The sequence below is a fragment of the Aythya ferina genome (genome assembly GCF_964211825.1).
Source record: "Aythya ferina genome assembly, chromosome: 6".
In the NCBI taxonomy this organism is placed as follows: domain Eukaryota; kingdom Metazoa; phylum Chordata; class Aves; order Anseriformes; family Anatidae; genus Aythya; species Aythya ferina.
Window position 1 is genome coordinate 2,546,075 of NC_140303.1, and position 14,645 is coordinate 2,560,719.

Consider the following 14,645-nt stretch of genomic DNA (forward strand, 5'->3'; position numbering starts at 1 on the left):
CCCCTGCGGCCTCCCTCGGGGCATCGCGCTTATGTAAGCACTGGGCCCGCGCGCCCCCCGCCTGGCCGCCGCACGCTGTCGGGTCTCTACTCGACGCGGGCAGGAGCTGGGGATGCTCGCGAGCCCGGCTGGTGCCTGCCGCTGGATGCGTCCTAAAAGGGCATCGCTATTTGTTTCCCTAGGAGAAGCGTGGAGGCTGCCTGAAATTCTGGAACTGTGCTGAAAGGTAACTGGAAGTTAAGGGTTTTCTTCAGACCTGCGTTTCTACTGAGGTTACTGCTTTGTTACATTCAGTATCTGTTCCTGGAGAGCTCGGAGTTTGGCGTGCTGTGGCTATATAATTATGAAGTGTTGATTGCGTGACTACATGAATAGTATTTTTTTATATATATATATTTTTAATGTATGCTTAGAGGTTGAGTACGTTGTGCCCTTTATCTGGAAAGAAACTGATAAAGGTAACCACTCAGTCACTGACTTACAAAAGCTTACACCATTTCTCTATTCTAGATACTACTCTAATATTATTTCTTTATAGCATAACAGAAACTTAAGGATACTGATTATTGACACACTTATAAGAATGAGAATAAACGCTATTTTATAACGTGGTATTGACAGAATTTTAGGACAGACTGCATTTTTGATTTTTGTTTTTAGTATCTGATGAAAAGATATTTCTGGGTTTCAGTTTTTTAAAAGGGATATTGGGAGAGCATGAGAAGGGTTCCAGAAAAAATGCCGTTATCATGTTATTAACAGTGAAACTATTCTAAATAGTGTGCCATCTGTTTAATCTGGACTGCCTGTGTCTGGTTTCAGCACTGAATGTTTTTCCCTGGGAGGTAAAGTCTGCAAGATATGTCAGAGTGAGAGGAGATGTGTTTGTTTTTCTCTAACGTGTTGGAAAATGGAACTGGGGAAGGATTCTGTATTTGTTGGGTACCAGGGAGTTAAATCTCTATCACACGGACAATGATCTCTCTGATACCCGTGAAGTATTTCTCCATTCTTGTAGTGGCAGAAAGCTACCGGCTATGTGCTCAGCATCTAGTGTTGCTGTGGAATGTTGATATTTTCCTTAGAAATATTTTTTAGTGATCTCTAAGCATGTTAGATACCAAACAAAATAATTTTCTTTTTGATGGAAAAACGTAAGGTTGTATTTTATTTTGTTTGCTTGTTTTGTTTTTCATAGTGTATCTAAGTATGGCTTGATGATTTATCCATAAAGCCATACTTTATTGGTATAGCTGAGTCTATCAGCTTCTATGTTCAGTACTGATCACAGCGGATTGACTTTGTGTGACCCATTGTAGTCAAACAGAATTATAGTGGAGGAGTACACTCTGCAAGATTCACCTTCAAAAACACTGTAAATTTCAGGTGTGAACAAGGTTTTGGTATCTATTTCCTCCCACCCAAGTACATAAAACCTCTTGATAGGACTAACTTTGTGCAGTTTATTGATTTGCTCTAAAATGAGATTGCTTAATGTCTTGCTTCCTAAATTTCCTTTTCTTTCAGTATTTGTTGTACTCTTTCTTTCCAAAATAGAAGACTGCAGATATGAGGGATGTGATGCTTTAGGGATATAGGAAGCTTTCTGAAGCTGTGTCTTCATGAAATAAGTGAGTTTGGATAATTTTAAGGGACCTCAATGTCTTATTACAGCCTGTTGAGTAAACTTCAGTATAGTTACTCACTTGTTAAGGCTGGAACTATAGTGTAGACAAGGAGCTAACATGAAGAGGAGAAATTTTTATCTTGTGTAGAACATACGGGATATTCTTTAGGAAGAGATGGTCATTGGGATTCTGTGTACAAATAATCAGTACTTTTTATGGTTTACTCAGTTGCTTTTTTTTTCCTCTTTGCTACTATTCTTGGTGGTGATAATTTCTGAAAATTAAGTGTTCTAGGATACAGTTACATTAGTGTCTATCCAGCTACTCTAGTTGTGATTAGCTGGTGTTCTTGCTTATGTTAGTAGGTTAAGGGAAGGTGTCAAGGTGTTCTTGATAGCTTTCAGAAACCCATGTTCACATAAATTTTTGTTGATATATGTTCTAGATTAACAGATTCATTGTTGGTACTATTATTCTCTGCCTGTGCACACTTTCTCCTTATCAGTGATCTGTATGCTCTTTCAGATTACTTACTGGAGTAGAGAGCTGCATGACAGACAGTGACTTGAATTTTTTTTTCAACTTTGACATGACAAGAGGTGTGTTTTGTGTTTTTTGTGTTTTTTTTTTTTTTTCCACTTAATGTCTTAATTCAAGTATGTACTTGAATTGCGTAAAACTAAATACTACGTATTTTTCTCCTGAAATCGCATGTTACTTTCTCAGGCTTTTTGTTGGTTATTTATACTTCATTGGAAGCCTGTTGTTATTCAAATAAAATTGTTATTACTGCTCTAATTGCTGTAATGATGAAAAAGGTGTTTCTTTAGATATTTAAAAAAAAAAAAATAAAGGCTATGAAAGGCGGAAAAGTAAGTTATCTTTTCAGGCTGCAGTAGAGCTATTTCATGGATTGTATTATAATGTTCATTCCTCTTTAGGAGGAATGATATGCTCATGCAATGCTGTTAGTTTCCTTCTGTATTTTGGCAATCCAGAGATCATTCTTCACAGGAACAACTGTACTGGATTAATCTGCTATCCTATCTTGAAGTCTAAAGCTCTTGAATCCTGGTATGTGACAAGACCATTGTTTCAATCCTGCTTGTTCCCCAGGGCTAAACAGTAGTTGACAGCAGATGCTCTATTCTCTTTTCTAGGCAAGTGTATCAGGTTACTCCTTAGGTCAGCTCTCCCAGTCTCTGAAAGGAGATGCTTTGTGTAGCTTTTACTTCCATTAATGTACTTAATTTTTTAAAACTCTTGAGTCCATGTATGGTTTTTGAATCAACAAGCATCAGTATATATCTTGCGTTGTGTGAATAACTCATTCCTCTGTTCTGTTTTGAACCTGTTATCTGAGAACTTCATAAGACACCCCTGTTTCCTGTAGGAGGAGGGATGGAATTATTTGGCTATTTCCCAGACAGTTTGATACGAGTTTAGAATCTTTAAAATCAAGCTAATATGCCCAGTCAAACACTTTCATGGGCAGGAAAAGAATTTTAGCTTTCGTTTTTTCATTTTTTGTTTGTTCCTTTGTGTTAAGATATTAGTTTATTTCTGGCAGTGAAGCTGAAGGCTTCCTCAGCTGATTCCCAGTGAAGGCCATCTTTGCCATAGGAATTACCATTTAGGAAGAAGTCCTGTGACTCCTGGGGAGAAAGTGATCTAAGCAGACAGAGACAGTCATCAATTGTGGGTTTTGGTTTGCTGCTTCAGTCAGGTATTTTCATTTACAAATGGCACAGTTACAAGAAATAATTTTTATTTAATGCTGTTTTTAGCTGTGCTTCCTTTGCAGCTGTTACCTTGTAGTAGATAAAATTTCATGCAGAATTTTGTTCAAGCAAACATTAACTTCTGAGTTGCATAATTTGCTCAGATTTCATGTAGGCTCTAAAGGTAACTGTAAAATAGTGATGATGACTTTAGGAAGTATTTGTAGGTGTTATGCATTATCTGACTAATCTTATTTCTTTTAAACCTTTCTTTTGCTGTCTTTTTGGCAAAAACTGAGATTCTTAAATAATGGAATCACTGGAGGGCTGAGGTTGGAAGGGACCTCTGGAGGTTATGTAGTTCAGCCCCTTTGTTCAAAGCAGGGTCTACTATAGGGTAGGTTCCTCAGGACATTGTCCCCTCAGATTTTGAGTATCTCCAAAGGCAGAGACTTCACAGGCTCTTTAGGTAATCTCTTCTGGTGTTTAAACCACCTCACTTTAAAGTTTATTTTCTTATGTTTAAATGTATTTTCTTATATTTCAGTATGTGTGCAGATAGATGGAAATATTTTGAGTGTGAAAGTGTTCTTAGTTTGTGCTTGTATCACTAAATGAAGATAACGTAGTTACTTCGTTGAACTTTTCTCTCTGTGTCTTTTCTTGGATAATTCATTAACAAGACAAATAATTTGATTTTTTTTTTTTTTTTAACTTTTATCACAGAACATACATACGTGAGTGATTCTTTTCCCCACCCCTATAGAATTCTGACCTTAGTCCTTAAACTTAAAGCATGAGGTCATGAGTTAGAGAGGTACTTCTGATGAAATAGAAATGTTGTTATATAGTAAAAACCAAATTCGCTATTGCCAGCAGCACCACAGAGAAGAAAATATATAAACATAGATCAGGATCGGGTGCTGGCCAAAATAATACACAGTCTGCAAACTGTTCCAACACATGCTGCAAGTTATCAATAATTAATAGAAGTTTTGTATTGTAAGGAGAATTACAGTGTGACCATTAGTCATTCTTCTGTTAGCATTAAATCTTTTGCCAAATAAAAAACACTACACCCAAATTCTTTATGTATTCAGTTTTCCTTGGAGCCAAAAAACTTAGAAAAGGTATGTTACAGATGTTTATTGTATGGCATTTATGTTCGTATATTGTGTCTTAGGAGTAATAAATTATGTGGTTATTGAACATATTTGTTTAATAAACCATGGAGCTACTTTTGAACTAATTTGCATATTTTAATTTTGTGCTATTGTAGTATGATCTAGGTATAATGCACCCTTCTGGTATATTAGGCTGAACTCTGTTACAGTGTTTGTTACTCTGCTGCTATGAGATGTCCTTTTCCTCTAAAGTTGTGTGTTTCTCATCTAGATTCAATTTGAAAATGCTTCGGGGAATAAAACTGACTTAGCTATCTACTTAAATAGAAATTTAACCAGGAGTCACAATTCGGGTGATCTGTAAAACAATGGTTAGTGTCAAGTCACCTTTTTGTTTTTTCTTTGATTTCTGCTCTGCAGGCAGTGTGGCTTGCTCCTGTTGGCCACTGCTTATGTCAGTTCTGCTGCCTTGACCTCTTGGTCTTGACCTCTTATTCTGTAGAGCAGTATGTATACTATGGTTCAAAAGTATTAGTTTACTTTTGACTGGAATATGGAGAACCAGAGATATTTGGAAGATTGGACTGGGTAGTGGACTAAAATGTCTATTGCAAAGTGTTGAACTTTATTTTTCTCCCAGTATGGAATACTGGGAATTGTCAAATTCCCTGGCTACATAATCCTGTTCAGCACAAGACCTGATGGAGGTTGATGGAGCAGTTAAAACCTGTTAAAACTCTCTTCCAAGAATTTGTTCTTTCTGCATGGTTTGGGGGTTCTCTCTGCAGGACAGAGTACTTACACAATATAGAGTTAGATAATAACTGATTAGAGTTAGAAAATAACTGATTTTTGCAGTCCAGAAATGCTAGGTCTATATTCTTGTGTGTAATCGGAGTAATTTAGTTAACTTTATTATATTTTTTATTTTACTGTGATTCTTCAGTAAACTGAAATGGTTAGGTCTTTATTGGTGTCTACATTCTGTGTGGTTTGTGAGTTCTTTAAATAGTTATGTTACTGTTCCACTGAAGTATCTTTAAGTGAGATGTATGATATGGACATTTATACAGGCTGTATGACTAGTTTGCTGATTTGTACAGGGCAGTGCTGGTACTTCGTTTTTTTGTTTTTTTTTTTTTTTCTCTTCCCATTCTCTCTATTTAGTAGTTGTGTTTGGGGTTGTCTTCCCTTCTGCCCTGCCTTGGCATATATTAGAGGTGAGGGGAACTAGTCTATATCTGTAAGGAGCGAAAGAAATTTATTTCCTTTTTGTTCAGATGGGTTGGCATGTGCATACTGTTTCTGAGAGTTCTGGTATCTGTTTCTTCTTTCTGTCTCCTTCAGTTTTGAGAATACCCTGAGCTTTAGAAGAAGCTGGAGACCAGCCCCTCTGCATGTTTGCCTCTGTTCTGATTTGGAATAGGGCCACAAGGTAGAAAACCTGATTTAGAAAGTATATAGTATAACAGTAATAGTATAAGGGTAAGGGGAAGGTAAGTTAATATTTTTTCAAACTCTTAATATTCTAATAACAGCAATGAGATAAACAGATGGTTGGTAAAAATCCATTTACTTCAATAACATTACACAAGAAGTGAGTGAGGAATCTTTTAAGTAATATTAATGTGCCCTTTTACATAAAATGTAAAGCATGCTGATGAAGGATTTATTCTAGAAAAAGTTTCTATTCCTCTGTATGGGTAACAGTGGAGAACTTGCCATTGCTTTTTTAAAGACATTCAGTTGAGCTGCAACAGCATGAGCTAAATATGGTCATAGGAGACCAAGGGGAGTTTAGATCTGGAATGGAAAAATGACTAGTTCCTTATGTGTGTGGAATTATTTTTTTTTTTTTTTAAGAAAAAAAAGCTGTTTGCGTCTTGTTCTTGGCGCAGATCTTAGTCAAAATTGCCGGGCTTCAAAAGCTTCTTTTAGATTACAATTATGAAATAGAATGGACACATAATTAGCAATAGAGAAACCATGATATGTGGTGATAACTTGATCTTGTCAATGTTATATCTGTGCATTAGTTTCAAATAGTGACATCCTAAGTTTCTAGAATTTATTAAACTACATTTCTGGTAATTTTTTTGGAAGATAACAGAATGAGGTGCTGTCTTTGTAATGTTTCATGCAAGCCATTCTCATAGCTTAATGAACTGCAATAGACTGCAGCACTAATCTCTGCCTTGTCAGAGTAGCAAGAACTTCATGCAAGTCTCTTAAGCAATAAAGTCTCTTAAACAATTAAGTATTACCTGTAGAAAAACAAGTAGAGCTGAGCATCTTGGAGTGGAAGCTAAGTTGAATGAAAGAAGAAATACCTGAAATAACAAAGTAATTTAAGCTAAGTGTTTATTAAACTGTATTTCTAAGCTGTTTAATTTCATAGTTGTTCTGTGACAGCAATTCTTCCTTTAAAACAAGATTTTCTTTATCTTCTCACCATAAAGAGTGTTAGAACTTGAGAGAGCAAATACAGACTTCAAAATAACTTGCCCTGACTGTTAGCCCAGCCTCTTCAGCTGATTACTGCAATGTGAATGGTTTAGGCACAGTTTAACGTCCAAAGGACAGGTTTGAGAAATGACTAAGAAAGTCATTTGACTTTCTTGCGAGGGTATCGAGTGGACTAGGAATATTCACAGTAGTCCTAGTGAAAATAACTGCTAATATCAGAAAGTCTGTTTTTCTGTATCAGTGGTAAAAATACGCAGTCATTCTTTGTACATGCAGAAATGAAACTTTGTTGGTTTGTTAGTTGCTTCAGCCATAGAAGAGAGCAGATGCTTTTGGGACATGCAGGTGTTACTGCACTGAACTCTTTACTGTGAGAGAGTGCTTTTTTTTTTTTTTAAGTTCTGTGTATGTTAAATCCTTGCTAGCAACAGGTCTACTATGTTTTTTTAGCAGTTATTTTTCAGAGTTAATATAGAAAAATCTAAAACTACTGCACCAATTTCCTTCTTAATTGAAGTTAAAGTATTGGCATTTTATGCCTGATTTTCAACTTGCCAAGTTAGCTCAAATAAAATCTCTGGAATTTAAAAACAAAAACCAACCAACCAAACCCAAAACTGTTGGAAATACTCCTGTAAATTCCATAATAATTTCTATAAATTAACTGTATTTTTTTTTCCTAGCCACTTCAGTGTTTATCTTGAGTAAAACTCATGATACTAGAGCAGAGAAAAAAATGTGCAACTATGGAATTTCACAGTTGTGCACAAATTCCTAATCAGGTTAAGGTTTGTGGATGTATTCCAGACTGAGTTAGGGGTCAATGGGCAGTACTAATTGGCACTGATTCTGCTGAAATTGTGTAATCAAGTATTGTGCTGATTGTCACAGGGTGTTGTCGTCCCTTCACCTCCTCGCCCTTGTCCCCGTCTTTATTTAGCAATGTATATTAATCAAATGTGCAAAGGTTGTGTTTGGCTTGTTTCCTCTGTGCCCTTTTTCTCAGACTTGAGGATACTGATCAATGCTAAAGACAACATGACTTAATGTGAGAAAAGTAGAAGAAAGTTCAAAGAAACTTGTGTAAAGATTAGGATGCCTCTAGATGTTTATTTCATGTAATAAATTAAGATTTAAAGTGTGCTACAGAAAGCTTTAAAATGATCTATAGATCATTGAGAATACAGCTTTCCTTTTTTTTGCCAGCTGCTGGAAAAGAACTTCTCTAGTACTGCTGCTTGTCCTTTTACCAAAATGTTTTGTAGGTATGTTACCACATTTGGCTAGTGGAGATATGTGTGGGTATGACAGTCAACTGCTTATCTCTTCTAATAATGCTTCCATGATGATAACATACCAGACATTGTATTTGATAGCTTATTTTAATACAAGTTTTTTGATTTTTTGTGAGATGTGGGAGGGAGGAAGGACAGATAAATCAACATTATTATGCTGGTTAGGAAACCTTAATCACACCTTAAAGAGTTTTCAGCTTTAGCAGGTTTTGAGGTATTTCAAATTCATGTTCCAACAGGTAGGGTTTGATAGGCAAAAGTATTTTTTCCTGCATCTTTTGTCTTTACTAAAGCAGAATTTCCCAATAGTTCACAGAAATAGCAATAAAATAACTATTACTGGAATGCTGTATAATGTGTTGGCTTTGAATTGATTTGTAAGATTGTGATGATTATAATTTGTCTATGTGAATGCAGACTGTATAACTTTCTGAAATATGGAATATTGCTATTAGAAAATTGTCTCTGTGGGCATTTGCCTTGAATCTATGAAAAATGAAAAAAGTTTTAGCATTTTCTTCTTTATTGCTTGAAAATGTTTGAAGTTAGGATCTTTATTTATTGGTTTTAGTTACTCAAGTGACACAAGACTGATTAGAAAACAAAATCATTAAAATATAGCTACAAAAGTCTTCTTATTATTCCAGTTGAATAGCTGGAAGATAAGACAAAAAGCATAAGGATTTTTTTCTGCCCCAAGTATGAAACTCCTACTGCTCACTGATAAGAAATGATTATTGCGTAATCATATTAAGTACAAGTGTGTACATAATTATAAGTACCAGGGTACTGGGTATGGATTTGTATTTTGTTCAGAACAGTGTTCTCACACACTGAAGTACTCACACTTGGACTATGTGAGTTGGACTTTTTGTTGGTGTGTGCATCTTATCAACCTTTTCAAGAGGTTGCTCAATGCTGTGCAGGTACATTGTCTGCATGCCAGTAACCTCAGTGTTCCTAAAACTTCTGAGTTGCCTTTGAAAGACAGTCCGTGCCTATTTTGTGAATCATGATGTATGAAGGGTATTAGAGGAGTATATTCCTTGCAGCAGAAACGTATAACATAAAAATCTCATGTGCCTGGTGCTTGCACTTCAGTATGCACTCACTATTCCTATCAGCACAATTCCATATAGAAATGGAACAGTGATATATTTAAAAGGCTGTTTAATTAAAAATAGGCTTTGATTATTTTTTTTTCTGATGTATTTGAAGGGGATAAACCAAGTTTGCTGTATTGCCAATATAATTAAAAAAAAAAAAAAAAAGTGTAAGGTCAGAAATGTTATCTAGATGGGCAGCATGACTTACCAGTAGAAGAATAAGGAAACTGTTTATGTTGAGTATATTACATGTGGATAAGTATATATTTTAAGTGGACGTGCTATATAGAATTTGTTAAAGACCCTTTTGCTTAATGTTTCAAAAAGTAGTAGTATAACTCTTTGACGTGTCTGCATTTAAGGCCATCTCTGGTCTTTATCCAAAGGTGGATTTACTCAGGGAAGAAAAAACATAATTCTACCATTGCTTTTGAAGACAGTTTTTAGCAGAACCATTTAGTATTACAAACAAAACTCCAGGGCTTCCCTGTGTATGGGTGAGGTTATGTAAAAATGGCTGAATTTTAGAACTTTGAGACCTCAGTGATCATTCCTGCTTTTGTGTTTTATGGGTGCATGAAAATATATTTGAAAACCTAGAATGCTGTAAAATTGACAACTTGTAAAGAAATTCCATTCCTCCTTCCACACCAACCATAAACAGAAGGAAGGTTACTCAGAAGCTAGCTGCCTGAATTTTCAGTGCTGTTAAATCTAATTTGTGGCAATCTCGGAAGACTACTGCCTTCTGAATGTATACTAGGACACTATTTGACAAAGCCTTTTAATTTTATTTAGGCTATGTGTAGAAAATGTTCATGAAAATTGCAGGATGCACTTAATCTCTCTCTCCTACTCCTCTTTTTCCCCATCTGCTCCTTTACGGAATTCACCAGTGGCTGATGTGGGCAATGGGGTTGTTTCAGTTGAAATCACACTCTTAACTGCTTGAACTGCTTAGTGTTTCATCAGAAAAAGTTGTGGCAATCCTAACTCCCACCCCATATTGATCTACAGCTAAGGTAAAAGAAAAGCATTGAAGAAAGTGTTGCCTAACAGAGGGCTGGTTGATGTAAATTATTTGTGCTAGGTCTAGATTATATTGCTGAAGAGACTGTATATAAAAAATTGCCCCAGAAAAAAAAAGACTTACATTTCTGGTTAAATAAACAAATAAAACAAACAAAAAAAGTCCCAGTATGCTAGGAACTTAGTGCTCCTCACTATTTAAAAATATATATGAAAACTAAGCCACATCACACTAGAAATATTAACCAGTTCTTTCCTAGAACCAGTCAATCTCTATCCTTTTCTAACATTAGTTTAAGAGTAAAAGAATAACGATGGTGTAAACTCTGTGTATTGTGTTTAACTATTGAACAGTGAAGATTAATTATTAAACTCAGACTAAAGCAAAAGAGGAAACTTGTACTGGTTTACATTTACTAGTGTTTTAATTCTCATACAGTTGCTTCACAGAGTTTATAATTCCATTGGATAGGCCACAGAATGCCAGACCATAGTAAGCTGAATTTTAGAGTTTAATGAGAATTTCTTTCAGGTGATTACAACAGTCTGTGCTTTTTTTTAGAGGCACTATTTCTTTGCCTGGTTTCCATGAAAGAGAGAGACCATCAAAGACCATATAGCCTTCAGCTCTGGAGGAATCTTGTTGAAGTTAATAGGTTTGGTCACTAGCATCAATTTATACAGGACAGTTACCTTGATGAATTGGGTCAATTGAGTGGATAGTTCATGTTGAGGTAGCTCTTGATGGATCTGTGTTTTCCAGAATTAAGATGATCAGGAGCATATCTTACTTATCACTTGTGGATTTTGTTTCATAAAATGAGATTGGTCTGATTCAAATACAAAAGAACAGTATTTTTCTTCTCATCCTGGGGGATTGTTCTTTGCAGTTCTTAGATCCCCTCTCTAACATTCAGAAAACAAATACAAGGCAGCTATACTCTGAGCAGTTTTGAGTCTGAAAGCTGAAGCATATCTTGCGTTTCTGGATTGTTGATGCTACGCTGCTCCACCCGAGAAGAGCAAGCAGCCTGTGTGCGTGTTTTAAGTCCTCTTCATAGTCTACATGCAGGTTTTGATTGTTTCATGTAATCCATTGGGTCAAGTGGAAGATGTCAGTGCTGTAATGAAGTTGTTACCTTGATGAGCAGTGTTGAGATCAGTAACATTTCATGTAACTGTATGTTGCTTGTTCAGTTTGCTTTTTTGAAGTCTAGGAATTTCTAATGGAAAAGCAAGACGAGAACATCAATCAGAATGAATTTTATCCCTTAAAACCTTACATCCTAAGTGCAAATGATGTATCTGAGTCACACATAAGAAACTTAATGTGATCATGCAATAAAGGAACATATCCCAATGCTTAGGAATGATTAACTGGCATTTTGAAACTGTATGTTGGAATTTTGTATTCTTAATGCCATAATACTATTACTTAAATTATACATTATCTTAGTTATAATTGAAATAAATTTGTATTCACTTGTCTAAGAGTTTCTGGATATGTGTAGGTAAGTGTAATGATGGGGGGAGAATCTGACACCTCAGCTTTATTTACTTATGTTCTGCTTCATAGAGCTGAAAACTTTACCATCTGCAGTTGGAAATAATAGAATCTTTCAGCACAGGTAATGACAGGATTCTTTGTGTCAGCTCTCTTTGGGAATTTTTAGGGTAGAGGAAAGAAGAATAGGTAAATTAATTCATGAATGTATAAGCTAAATTCTAATTCAGGTGAATTGCAGTTGGAGGCAGACATTGCAGCAAGAAATGTATGCTGGTATCTTAATGGTTTGAAATTGATAGAGCACTTCATTTTTGATGGCTATTCTCATAATATAACATTAGTTTCTGTCAAGGGAGGATGTCATGGCTCAAAAATGGGAAGCTGCATAGAAACAAGTTCATATTTCTAGAACTGTTTCTGCATGTTTCTTTTCTTTGTGGGCAAGATTGCTATCTGTTTCAGCATAACGTTTGCAGTATGGTTCTAAAGTGTGTGTTGAGGTTTTTTCTTTTTGTTTTGTTTTTTGTTCCTAAAGAAATTCTGTCTCAAGATTTAACTGATAATTGCTCATTTTTAGTACTTAGTAGTGAGTGTCCCGTAACTGTGGTTTTGCAAGTGTAAGCCTGCTGTTATACATATAGCTTTCTCAGACTACATTTTTTACTGTGTGTTTCCTGTCTTGTAGCAAAGTCTTCCTTGATTTAATTTACTTCATGAACCAAAACTCTGTACCAAGAAGTTGCTTAGGAGAGGTAGGGTTACACAAAAAGTAGTTTGCATGGAAATGTTTTCGTAAGTGAAGAAACTAATGAGTTACAGACAAACTAGCATAGGAAGAGTTATTACATATGAAGTAATGGAAAGGGAGGAAAGCCTGTATTGTTTAGTGTAGGATGGGTTATTGCACAGGATCCTGACAAGAGAATGCTTTCAGTTTAGGGTAGGATGACTGTATGAAGTTGCTTCTAAGGAAACTGGTGCTGAGAGAATGTATAAGGTAACATTTCTATGGCTAGTCTCCATGTGGGTGTTATAACATACGTGTGTGTGTGTGTACAGTCTTCATGATAAAATAATTAATGCATGCGCTGCTGTATTTAAGGCTGCAGGATAACTCCTTTTAATATATAGTTGTCACCAAAATCCCATAGGTAAAGCAGAGGGTGTACTTAGGACGTGGAAAGAAACATGTATAAGTTGTCTTAACTCTTCTCTTTTTCTGCTACATTCATTGCATGAACTCCTAAGAGATTTAGCTACAAATGTACAAGGTATGGCTTTTTCCATTTTGTACATTTTTGTACAAGGTGACTTTTTCCAGGTCCTTAGACTCTGTGAGACAAGTAGGACTTAATTTTTTTCTCTGGAAAAAGTTCACCTGACTTCAGCTTTACACAATTGCTCTGTGCAATGCAGTGAAAATGTTAGCTTTATAATCCTTTATTTTAAAAAAAAACCTGTGATATAAAAAAAACCCGTCTTTTCAGTTTCATATTTTCATTCACACTGCCCTAATTGTTTGGCTTTCAGCATGCTACCAAAATTTTGCACCTGCAAAGCACAATTTCAGTGTTATAATTATTGATAGAGGGCTTGGCAGCACAGATTTCTGGTGCTTTAAAAGGCACAGAGTAGATGGTCTAGGTCTTAGAATGACTTGGAGGCTTTTGGGGACAGATGGGATGTGTCTTTTCTTTATACCTTTTTTGACAGAAGCTGAAATTTATTTGACCCTTGTCACAAGAAACATCTCACCCTGTGGATGTATGGTATCATAAAAGTTTGAAAGAGTATTGTCAATCTTTGGCTTTACTGTGGAAGGGCTGCCTTACATCATTTCCATGTAACTTTCTTTGCTGCTTGTATCTGAAAAGCAATTCTTTTTAGCCTGGTTACCACTAGCGAGTCAAACTGGGCATGGAACTAACATCTTAGCTGAGTGTTTTGCATGACTAAGGCTTGCAATCTAAATCCCACGTGTAGAATAAATATGTCAGTATTTGTATTTTAATGTTGGGATGTATGTCTGCTTAAGCTGGCAATTAAATTGCCTAGAAAGAGTCCCTCTTCCAACTCCACTTTTTATTAAAAACAAGGTTTGAACTGTTGGTTTAAATTAATAACTGTCAACAGAATATTTTCTTTCTTTCTGTCATTGTCAGTTTTATACCTTGCAGAAGTTTGTGTTTCCCTCTGCCAGTTGTTATGGCCAGGACAGTTCTGACAGATTGAGTGTACCTGTTTCTAATACCAGGTTGTGGTCGTGGTTTTCATTTGTTGATGACAACAATTTTTGAATTTATTTTTGATGCCTTTATCAAAATGGCAGCATATGTGTGTATATTAAAGATGATTGCTGTAGAATGTATTTATGTAGATGGATAGAATGGGATTGTAATGCTATCAGTGATGTGTTTATTATAATTATGCATATACTTTTAAATCAATACCAGAAGTAATCTATGAACTTTTTTCATATAAGCCTGTGGTTACCAAAATTGAACATTCTCACGTTTGCATTTCATACCTTCATTATAAAAACTAGTCTTGTTTCCTTTGGGGATCAAACCAGCCTAAGAGTCAATCCCTTTTCCAGTGTGGAAATCAGAGCATAACATAGCTATTTAATATAGTCTAGCATGCAATCCGATTGCAGCTGGATGAAAATACTTATGCTTATATTCGGAGCAAATAAGGAAGGAAGTGCTCCAAGGAGAGTGTTTTGTGAAGCATATCAGTTAAGTGCTAGCTTACGCCATTAAGTTTTCT

General features: G+C 35.7%; 1 protein-coding gene across 2 annotated transcripts in view; it reads left to right on the forward strand.

Moving 5' to 3' along the window:
* Positions 1-14,645, forward strand: part of HYCC2 (hyccin PI4KA lipid kinase complex subunit 2) — a 59,352-nt gene that overhangs the window by 403 nt on the left and 44,304 nt on the right. For both annotated transcript variants that reach the window (XM_084523413.1, XM_084523414.1), the window contains exon 2: positions 183-226. The gene's annotated coding sequence lies outside the window, so the exon portion shown is untranslated. The remainder of the gene's footprint in view (positions 1-182; positions 227-14,645) is intronic.